Source organism: Gopherus evgoodei, chromosome 4, assembly GCF_007399415.2.
Source record: "Gopherus evgoodei ecotype Sinaloan lineage chromosome 4, rGopEvg1_v1.p, whole genome shotgun sequence".
NCBI classification, from domain to species: Eukaryota; Metazoa; Chordata; order Testudines; family Testudinidae; genus Gopherus; species Gopherus evgoodei.
The window spans coordinates 142,515,187-142,526,498 of record NC_044325.1 but is presented as its reverse complement, the minus strand read 5'-3'; the positions used below and the strand labels follow the sequence as shown (position 1 = coordinate 142,526,498).

The following is an 11,312-nucleotide window of genomic DNA, read 5'->3' as shown; positions in this document are numbered from 1 at the left end:
AACCAAGCCCTCAGAATCTGTCAGGGCAGAGGATGGGTAGTGGGAAAAGGTCATGTGCTAAATCTAGTGGATGGGGTCTGGGGAGGGGGACAAGTGAATGACATTGCATGGAACTATCAACAGGCCTTCACTGCAGCCAGCCAAAGGCTTTGAGGACAATGTTATTAATATTAAACCAAAAATAGTAATTGGGGCAAAACCACCGTTTCTTTCTAAAGATCAAACATGGAGGATCAGGGGCACACAGTGCCTTAGAATGGTGGTGCCAGAGATTATTAATGCTGTAACTCTGATGCAAAATCTTGCCCGGTAGGGTCTCTGAGGAATGTTGTTGCCTGCTCCCCTTTAGGAAGGGCAGACAGGTAAATCTTTAGGGGCCAGATCCATGGCCAGTGTAAATCAGAGGAGACTCGTTGACTTCAATGGAGCTATGTAGATTTACACCATCTGAGGATCTGGCCCTGAAAAGAATAAGTTGAGCTAACTCAGAAAACAAATCCTTTCCCCTACTTATAAAACTCACTGACCTTTCCAGCTCTCAGACCGCTGCTGCGAGACCGGATTTACGCTTGACAAACAGAGCTGTGTGTGCTGGTGACAAGCTCTTCTTTTGGGAAGATTTGCTAGCTTGGCCAGCTACCAAAACCAACATGGCCCTTATTTTATTGTCTTATCTGAAGGGTTTAGCGTGAAACCTCTGCCCAGCAAGGATGACCAATAAAAGGAGACACATGAGATCTTCTCCTGGGGTATAAGCAGAGCAATGAACTAAGCAGCTTTAAATAATCTTCATCAGGTGCCAGTAGTCGGGGTTGCTCTAGGAGATGGTTCAGTCACTTCAAACACGAAACAGCTGGTAGCAGACCATAGCGACGAGTCCAACTGCACCTGATCTTGCTTAGTGAGTCAGTCTGGAAAGTTCACATTCTGAGAAGTACTGTATTTTCCCCATGGAGCATGAAGAAGATACTCACACAAGGTGTTGTCTGGTTCATGCACATGAAAGATCAAGCATAGGGAAAGGACCCAACACTGAAAGCATTGGGGTCACACTCCAGATGTATATGGCCCAGATGTCTTTTTTTTTTCTTAGTGAACTTTGGCATGTCTGAGCCAACTTGTGATGGTGACCATTTTGCTACTGCTTGATGCATTACAGAAGCCCATCACTCAAGGCTGTTGGTCTCGTTTTCATCTCATTTCAATGGTGGCAGAACGTTTAGCAGAAGACTGAAATTTAGGCTTAGTCTGGATATCTAAATCCCCTAGGAGGTTTAGCAAATGGTCATGTTTAAATATTAAACATTACAGGCCAAATCTTGGGGTCTCTCACCCAGGAAAAGCTTTCACTGGGTCAACAGTTCACTGGAATGGAGCATTTTCAAATTCTATTGGCTCCAGAGAGAGCCAAAGGTGCTCAACATCCCTCAGGATATTGCCCCTTGACTGGGTGTTTTGCCTGAGTAAAGATTTCAGGATTTGACCCTAAAATTCTTTCCGATCATTGAAGCCATATTAAAGCAAAGGAAAAGTGATGCAGAGGATGAATTCTGCCCCTGAGCATCTCTAGATGCCAATATCACAAATGGGTGCTCTATTCTGCAAGTTGACAGCAATAGGAAACATGATTTTTAAAGAAAACTGGCTACAGCCATATTCTGGGTAGGGATATGCCTGTGCAGCTCCCACCGATGCCAATGGGAGCCCAATATATGTGTCTAAAGCCAGGATACAGTTGGATATTTCCTAGCACAGTTCTGAGTTTCTGCACAGCAAGAAGTGCTCGGCAGCCTATGAACTTTCATTCTGTTTTCTGCACTGAGCAAGGTCAGGGTAGTTGTTTTGATTCATCTCCATTCATTTTCATCAAGGTCAGCCCATCACCTCATGCTCAGCTGATTGCGTAACACACTGTGAGCAGTTATTGCTCTCCATGGATACCAGAGACTATCTTTACTGGCCTTCTACTTATACAGAGCAAGAAGAGCTACCTCTTTAGCACAAGTGGCAGGGACTTGTGCATTTGGTGCTGATGGACACAAATTCAATCCCTATTTAGGACCAATGTATGTGTGGGTACAGTCCTTGTTCATCGCAGCTATAAGCTATAGCAGCTATTCTGGCAGCAGAAATTTGTCCCAACTGAAGATCAGTGGGTCGCAAGTCCCTGAGACCTTTCAAATTCCTTTGGGTCGAAGTCAGAGGCAGGAGATTTGCAGATGATCACAGTCTGTATCCTTTTTAGTAAGTTGGACCCCATGTAAGCTAAGAATACTAATGTTTTCTCCAGTGCGGTGAGTTTTAATTGTTTAATGGAGCACTAGGTGAATAGCCAAGAACCTAGGCTGCTATGAGCCTTTGATTATGGAGCCATCATGGCTTCTTAGTTAAGGTTCCAAAATTAATACACATACCCTGAGATTCTGTAAAGAGCTAACAGCTTTACTGAATGTATCCAGCTTGGCTGGAGGTTTATACAGCACTAATTAAATGCTCCTGAAATGGGTCTTATGTAAAAACTGGTATGGGTGCTTCAGAGGTTTTCTCTCTATTGTGGTTGTTCCAAAATCTGGTCTGGATGGAGGAGGGGGAATCTTTCCAGGACAATACGGTAACCTATTGAATATATATTGTAGACCACCATATATCTGCTGAATTTATCTCACCTCAAGAATTGCACCTGCCTCCAGCAAAGAGCTTCCTAGCTAGTCATGGATGAATATAGTATGTAAAATATATATAGACACACACACACACACACATATAAAATTGAAAACGCAATAAATTACACAAGTACAATATGAATGTTTAAAACTCAAGCTGCAGTTATTTTTAAAGAGAACTTTCCATGTATGTGGATAGATAGCTCCCAAAGTAATAATATGTTATCCACAGTGGCTCTAAGCAAAATTATTTGCTCCTGACTTGACCCCTGTGGTGCTCATAAATGGCTTGTGGCGCTTCTTGATTCTCCTATCGTAATGACTTGACCTCTAGGTTGATGGCTGAAGGTTCCTTCATCTACACATCATTTCCCACCAGATTCCAGCTCGGCGCTTTTCTGCAGCGAACCTGTCAACAGTCTGAACTTCCAAGCAGTTTGCTCTTTGCTAATTGCCCAGGCTGGGAGTGGGGGCTGCCAACTAACTTCCACATGACAAGGTTGTAGTGGGCAAAAAGTTAGATTTTTTCCTCCCCAGTGGCAGCATTTTATTAGGACACCAGACTCTTCCAAAACTGTGAAAGCTGGAAAGCTGACAGCTCTTGTCAAAGCACAAATGAGCTCCCCTCTCTCTTTCTCTTCCTCACCCACATACTCGCACAAACCCTGGCATTTTTATAAGTATATATAAGAAGCGTTTTGCTTCAGTGGCCATACTTGTGTAACATGCTTTATGCTGCTTGTCCATCTGGCTTCCACCTTTCCACCTCAGAGGTGACGGCATTTCAGTGGGGCTATAGAAATGTAAATCTTAATACTACTACTACTAATAAATTAATAACAATGACAAACTATTACAGAGCTATTCATCTATAAATCTCAAAGCACTTTACAAAGGAAGGGAAGCATCATTACCTCCATGCTACTGAGGGGGAAACTGAGGCTCAGAGCAGGGAAGTGACCTGCCCAAAGCCACTCAGGGAGTCAGTGGCAGAGGCAGGAAAATAACCCCGGTGTCCTGACTCCCAGTTGTCCCTGTGAAGCTCTTTTGGATTCTTTGGGTGAAAAGGGTGCTGTAGAAAAAGTAAGGTTATTTTTCTCTTTTTATGACACATTTGCTTTAATATCACTTCCAGCCACTCCGAATTCTCTGTATAATTCTCCCCATTATAACAGGAGTCTGAACTGTAACGTAACTCCCCAGAACAGTTTCAAAGAGAAGAGTTCTATGCTAGCTACCATCATTGTTCCTCGGAAAATGAATGTTATGCTCCTGAAAGATGCATTTGTTCCCACCAGAAATAATCCATCTCTAATCCTATTACAGTGAAGGAAACCATCCAAGTTTCTCTAAATGAGAATGGAAGGATATATTTGAAACAGGCAAATCTGCTAATCTCTGCAATGCAGCAAGCACTGATGTGCGAAACTCCATTGCTACACACCCCACTGGTTGCCTGCAGCCCCTGCCCATGACCAGCTTTTCAGATGACCCAGTGGGGACCTATGAATTTAGCAAGGTGATGTGCTCATGGGAATTTAGGAAACCAAATATGCAGCCCCCTTTCCCCATCCAATTCTTTCTGGGCAGTTGGCAAAATGTATTTTAAATTAAAGGGCCAGACGCTCCACTGGTATAAATCAGCATAGCTCCAATAACACCAATTTACTAGAGCTGAGGATCTGGCCCAAAATGTCGAAATTAAAAGGCAAACCAGCATTGCTTGATCTTGACAGTAGAGAGTCTGTAGTAGCTCTGATAGTTTAGTCAAGGGGGAAACAGCTTTAATGATCAAAATAACCAGAGCGTTGCCTTGGGCTAACTCCCAATAGAGGCAGTGTATCCTCTTTATAAATATTGGCCTACTTTGGAGCCAGAGAGTCTCCAGATGTTTATTTGCATGACAGTAAGTGGGTAGGGGACCAAAAAATTGTGTGTGTGTGCATGGTGGGGTTTCATCCCAAGTTGTTTTGTTTTTTATCAGCAGATGATCTCTTGACAGAGGTGGTCTTGCCAAGGGAACTTTCACTGCATTTATTTAAGATGAAGGAAATATTTGTGCAGTGAATTGGAAGGGTACAGAACATGCACAAAGAGTGAAGCCAAGAAAAAAGCTGCAGCTTGAACTCTTGTTGTGTAACATATTCCTGAAAGTCTTACTGAAGATGTGCAAGAAGTACAGGGATATAGCCTAATCCAGCCTTTCTCAATCTGTGGGTCAGGACCCCAGAGTGGGTTGCCACCCCATTTTAATGGGGTCGCCAGAGCTGGCATTAGACTTGCAGAGGTTAGGGGCCGAAGCCCAAACCCCACCATCTGGGCCCAAAACCCAAAGACTTCATCCCTTAGTAGTGGGGGTGAACCCCCACCTGGAGCTGAAGCCCTTGGGCTTTGGCTCCCCGGCCCAGAACAGTGGAGCTCTTTCTTTGCCCCCACATCTGGGGCAGCTGGGCTCAGGTGAGCTCAGGCTTCAATGCTCCCTCCTGGGGACATGTAGTAATTTTTGTTGTCAGAAGGGGGTCACAATGCAATGAAGTTTGAGAACACCTGGCCTAATCTAATCTGCTACACATGCCCACATGTCTACAATATATCAAGTTGGAATCTCTTTTTTTTTTTTGGTAAACTCCACAATAGGATTTAAGTCTTCATTCCACCAGAACACTTTGCAAACACAAGCTTTTGGCATTTAATTGGACTGGAACAGTATCAGTGTTTTGTTTATTACAGCCAGAGTGATTTCTGCATTCCAGTGTGTATCCAATTTCTTTTAAGATTATCTAACCAAAGGTGCCATTTTCTTTCTTGCACTTCTAATGTGCTCTGGTGGGATTATGTTATTTTAAATGCACTTTACTCCCCCATGTTGAGTTGGTGGCCCCAGTTATCTTGCTCTTTATGATTATGCACAGAACATCTGTAGTAGTTAGGTGTGAAGAAATCAGACATCTGCACACCACTGTCTCCTCTGATACCTTCTGTAACTGACAAGATCCCCCAGTGAGTTCTTTGACCAATATTTCAAAAGTGACTAGTGATTTTGGGTCCCCAGCTTGTGTCACTTTAATGAGTGCTGAGATCCAGAGGATGAATGCTCAGCACTTGCTGAAAAACAGGCTCCGATAAGGTATCTCTAGATGGGCATTCAGAATCACTAGTCACTTTAGAAAATTCCTCTACCCCGCCCCATCCTCACTCATCAGCAGAATAGCCTTCCTGGCCCATATCTTGCAGTCCTTTGCATTGAGCTGAACAGGAATTTTGCCCTGAACAAGAACTGCAGGATCCAGACTATTATTTGTATCTCTTCTTTAAGGGTAAAAAGACAGTTGCTTAAATACAATGTATATTCATTGAATGTATCTGTATAGAATTTGCACAGCCACTTTGTAAAGCAGGGTGAGCACATGGGTAACGTACTCATGGACTTAAACCACTGATAATTAAACAATCCTCACTATGAAGTTTATTATATGTATAGATTTATACGTAGGGTCACATTTCACTCTCATTTATGCAGTGTAAATGCAGAGAGTCTGTCTGTGTGTTCAAATGTCACAAACAAACAAACAAACGAACAAAAACCAACGTGTAGTACAGAGATGGGCCTGAACTAACCCCTTGGATCTAAGCACCCCAAAACTTCCACCAGGTTTGGGGATGTTGGGGGGGCCTCAGACCCATCTCTAGTGTAAAGGCATGTAAACAAAATGCAGAACAAAGCAAGGATATAGTCACAGAAGATGCAACACTACGGCCCTGACTCACCCAGCAAAGCATATGCATAAATTTAAGCTTGTTCTAAAAAGCTTTACTGGATTGGATCCTAAAATACAACGGGCCTAATTCACCTCTAATGTAACCCCATTGTTCTTCAGTGAAATGTACATTTACCCACACATTTAAAGGTACAGGACTGTCTTTGCAATGTATTAAGTGTCTCCCTATTCCTTTTTTCTTTCACTGTCTGGATTCCATCATAAAGGGACCTAACCAGACATGTTCCTCAGGAGTCTCCCAGCCTCAGTAGCCATGGAAACCAGCTATTTTTAGTCTGTTTTTCAAGATGCCAATAAATGACTTTTCTCTACTTTAGAAAGACAGAGGACCCGGTCAGCCTCATGTATTAATGCATGGTAACTTAGTGTCTTAAAAAGCCATGCAAACTTCTTGTAAAGTACTGTATATTTAAGATGAAAAATAAATGTGAAACTTGTTAATAGGAGAGCATATAAACATGCACAGTAGATTATTCACTTACTATTATATTTCCTATCTAAGAAAAATATTTGTAATACTTTTTAGAGCACACGCTTTAGAGTATAGATTTTATAGATGTTTGGAGAGAAAGAGTATTTTTGGTACATGACATGTTTTGCTTTCTCCTTTTTCAAGCTGCTTGCTTAATTCCTCCCCCAGACATACATTGGCAGTGTTTGGAAATTAAATCAATGCCTATGAGAATGCAAACCTATTAAAAATCCCTAAACAAAGACTTTGTTTTCTAGGATTTCATTCATGTTTGAAGCTGGCGGCTTTTTAAACAGGATTCAGAAACAAATTTGTATGATTAATTATCAGGCTGCATTTTAATGAGTGACAGTGGCTTAGCATTCTACAGCCAAATTCAATATGCAAAGGGAAATAAATGTAGCGGGATAGAGGATCTGTTTCCTTGAGGGTTTTCTTAAAACCAGTCACATCTGCAGGAATTATTTAGGTTCTGGACTTGCAATGCAATGCAATGTAATGGGGCAGACCTTTGCACCCATGCAGAGCCCCATTGACTTCAGTGGTACAATAATACTGGCACAAAAGTCCACCCACATAGATCACATTGCAGGACTGAGGCCTTGGTGGTATTTTCCCACTTACTGGTATGACTTGATTAAAATTATGCATATATACCTTGTACAGTATTTTTGAATACCCTAACCTTATACACCCTTCCTACAGATCACACAAGCCTTGTGGTAGGAAAACTCTGGTACGGCAACGGTGCTGTACAGGCCACCCTTCATAGACTGTCTGATCCTGCAAAGGGCTGAATGTCTTCTGCAAGGTGCTGCCTCTCAGCTCCCACTCAGGGCCAGGCCACCGAGGGCGGGTTTGGGCCCCGGTGGAAAAAAAAATTGGGCCCCCCAACAAGGGCAGACTGGCTAAACAAGGCCGATGAAGTCAGGGAAGCCAGGCCCTGGACCCCCTTCCGGACCGCCAGGCCCCGGTAACTTGTACCAGCTTCCCCCCCAACCCCCCCTTCGTCGGCCCTGCTCCCACTGACTTCAGCGGGAGCTGAAGGCACACTCTGGATCTTGCAGGAAGTACTGAGGATACCTTGCAGCATTGACACCATAGAAACAAAGAGCCAGATCCTCAGCTGGTGTAAATCAATGTAGCAGGAGGATCTGGCTCACTCACTCCAGCATTGGTAGCTGGGCTAGGAAAACCATCCTGGAATCAGATCAATAAAACTCTCGCACGTGATGATGACCAAAGTGATTTTCTTTATACACTTAACAGGTATCCTAGGGCTATATATACATGGAGCCCATATCTAGTTTACAAGACTGTATTATAAATGCATATTATTATAAATGCATATGTATTATAGATGCATATCATGTCTGTATCTTGCACTGAAATACCTGCCTATTGATCTGTCTCCTGCTGATTAATTTTCTTTACTGACTAGTCTCTTTTTTGGAAGCAGCTAACTGGCTTTGTTTCTGTTCTTTTGTATGTCTCTGAAATCTATGCACCTGGAGTAAGCACTTTCTTGTTCTAACTGTAAAAGCATGACTAGGAAAGCAGGTACGTTAATTGCTGTAATAAAGAGACTTTAAAATATCCCTTTGCAGTAGATGAATTACATTTTCCATTTTGTTGATACTTCTTTATTATTACTGAGATCAATGACTCGACACCAACAGGCTACTGCAAACATAACCAAGCAAAAGGAGTACAAACGTGGCACTTACAGATGGTGGGAAAGAGAATACAAAGAGTAAGGTTGAAAAGAGAACATTAAAGAGAGTGCAAATGGGGTAATTAAGATTACAGTCAAAATTAATCATTTGCTCCTTATTATCCTGACTCATATGAAAACAAAATAAGGTGTCACTCAATCAATTTAATGGCAGATAACATTAAATCTAGAGGTCGCACCCTTTGTTGTTTATATAGGCCAACCTGTGCAAAGAAACACCCCTTCACATGCTGTGTGAGGTGCAAAACTGGGGAGCATTTTGGAAGTGGCTGTTTTGAATCCTGAGGGAACTGTACTGCCAAAGTGGACAAGGGGCCCCACGGGACTCCAACAGAGGTTTTATTCTTCCAAGGATATCTCCCGATCTGTGGGGTTTCCTCTATGCATGTTGGGGCACCTGAGGCTCAGAAAGGCCTGTCCCCTTCCCAAGCCCCCCAGATACTTTGCAAACTCCCTGGACCTGATTCTCCACTGTCTTGTACCTTCTTTAACCATTTATTTTGCGCAAAGCAGGTGTAAAACGTCAGCAGTGACATAAAGGCCTGATCCAAAGCCCACTGAATTATGTTGGCCTTTGGATCAGTCCTTCTGTGAGTGGAGAATTCCAGTCAGGTAGCATTTTACAGCCATTTTGGATGTGTCAATGGCTATTTTTTGCTCTGTTTTAGTACAGCACCTAGCACAACGGGGTCCTGGTCTATGACTGGGTCTTTTAGGCATTACTGCAACACAAATAATAAATAATAAATAGGGCTGTCGATTAATCACAGTTAATTCATGTGATTAAGTCAAAAAAATTAATCACAATTTAAAAAAATGTATCGCTACTAATTGCACTTGTAATTTCACTGTTAGACAACAAAATACCATTTGAAATTTATTCAATATTTGTGGATGTTTTTCTACATTTTCAAATATATTGATTTCAATTACAACACAGAATACAACGTGCTCACTTTCTATTATTATTTTTTATTACAAATATTTGCACTGTAAAAACGATAAAGATATCATTTTTTTCATTTTGCCTCATACAAGTACTGTAGTGCAATCTTTTTTGTGAAAATTGCAGGGGGCCGCACCCCAAACCCCTGTCCCCTCCCAGAGCCAGCACCCCAAACCTTCTCCTGCACCCCAACCCCCTGCCCAACCCTGACCCCCTCCCAGAGCCAGCACCCTCTAGCCCCTCCTGCACCCTCACACTCTGCCTCAGCCCAGAGCCCTGTCCTGCACCCAAACTCCCTCCTAGAGCTTGCACCCCTCATCCCCTCTTGAACCCCAATTCCCTGCCTCAGGCTCAGCCTGGAGCCCCCACCTACACTGTGAACCCCTCAGCCCCAGCCCAGAGCCCGCACCCCCTCCTGAACCCCAACTCCCTGCCCCAGCCCAGTGAAAGTGAATGAGGGTGGGAATGGAGTGAGTGGGGTGGGGCTTCGGGGAAAGGGTGGGGTAAATCCTGGGTTGACCTTAAATTCAAAAAGTGATCTTGAGTGTAAGAAGTTGGAGAACACTGCTTTAGAGCCTACAAGTCCACTCAGTCCTACTTCTTGTTCAGCCAATCGCTAAGACAAAGAAGTTTGTTCATTATGGGACATAATGCTGCCTGCTTCTTATTTACAATGTCACCTGAAAGTGAGAACAGGCATTTGCATGGCACTTCTGTAGCTGCCATTGCAAGGTATTTACATGCCAGATATACTAAACATTTGCATGCCCCTTCATGCTTCAACCATCCTTCCAGAGGACATGCTTCCATGCTGATAACACTTGTTAGGAAAAAAAAGCGTTAAATAAATCTGCGACTGAACTCCTTGGGAGAGAACTGTATGTCTCCTGCTCTGTTTAACCCGCATTCTGCCATATATTTCAGGTTACAGAAATCTCAAATGATGACCTAAGTTCCCTCTAAGCTGCATGGCCGCATGGCCATGCAGAAGCCTATAGAGCGCTGCACAAGCACTCAGGCTGCAGCGGGGAGAGATGCCTCTCCCCCAGCCCTGGACCTGCTGCAGCCAGGGCAAAGATGCTCCTCCACTGGCCCCAACCCAGCCCCATCCCGGACCTGCCACTGCTGGGGCAGAGGCATCCCTCCCCCGGACTCCACCCAGCCTGGCCCGGACCTGCTGTTACCAGGGAAGAGGCACCTATCCTGCAACTCCAGTCCTGGAGCTGCTGCCTTTCCCCCCCAGATGAGGTGCTGCTGCAGGGACAGAGATATGAGGGGAGTCCTCTCTCCCCGCTGTAGCCCCGGGGCAGCCTGCACCACAAATCACTCATCCCTAGCCCCACCCCAGAGCCTGCACCTCCAGCCAGACCCCCTTACCCTCCCCCACACCTAATCCTCTGCACCAGCAGTAAGCCCCCTCCCTCACCGTGAACCCCTCATCCATGGCCCCACCCAGAGCCCTCACCCCAACCCTCTGCCCCGCCCTGAGCCCCCTCCCATACTCCAAACCTCTTGGCCCCATTCCCACCACATGAATTTTGTTATGTGCACCAATATGGAGGTGACGAGCTAAAAATAAGAAGAGCTAAAAATAGAGTAGCAGGACTTGCACCAAGACAAATAAGGATCCTGCTAAGTGTCACTCATTTCAAAGAATAAAAATATCTAGATCCCAAAGCAGGTCAGTATCATCATCCCCATTTTACAGATGGGGAAC

At 44.0% G+C, this 11,312-nt stretch overlaps 1 protein-coding gene across 1 annotated transcript in view; it reads right to left on the bottom strand.

The window, feature by feature from the left end:
• CDK18 (cyclin dependent kinase 18) overlaps positions 1–11,312 on the bottom strand; it is a 182,879-nt gene that overhangs the window by 168,575 nt on the left and 2,992 nt on the right. The gene's annotated exons all lie outside the window — the stretch shown is intronic.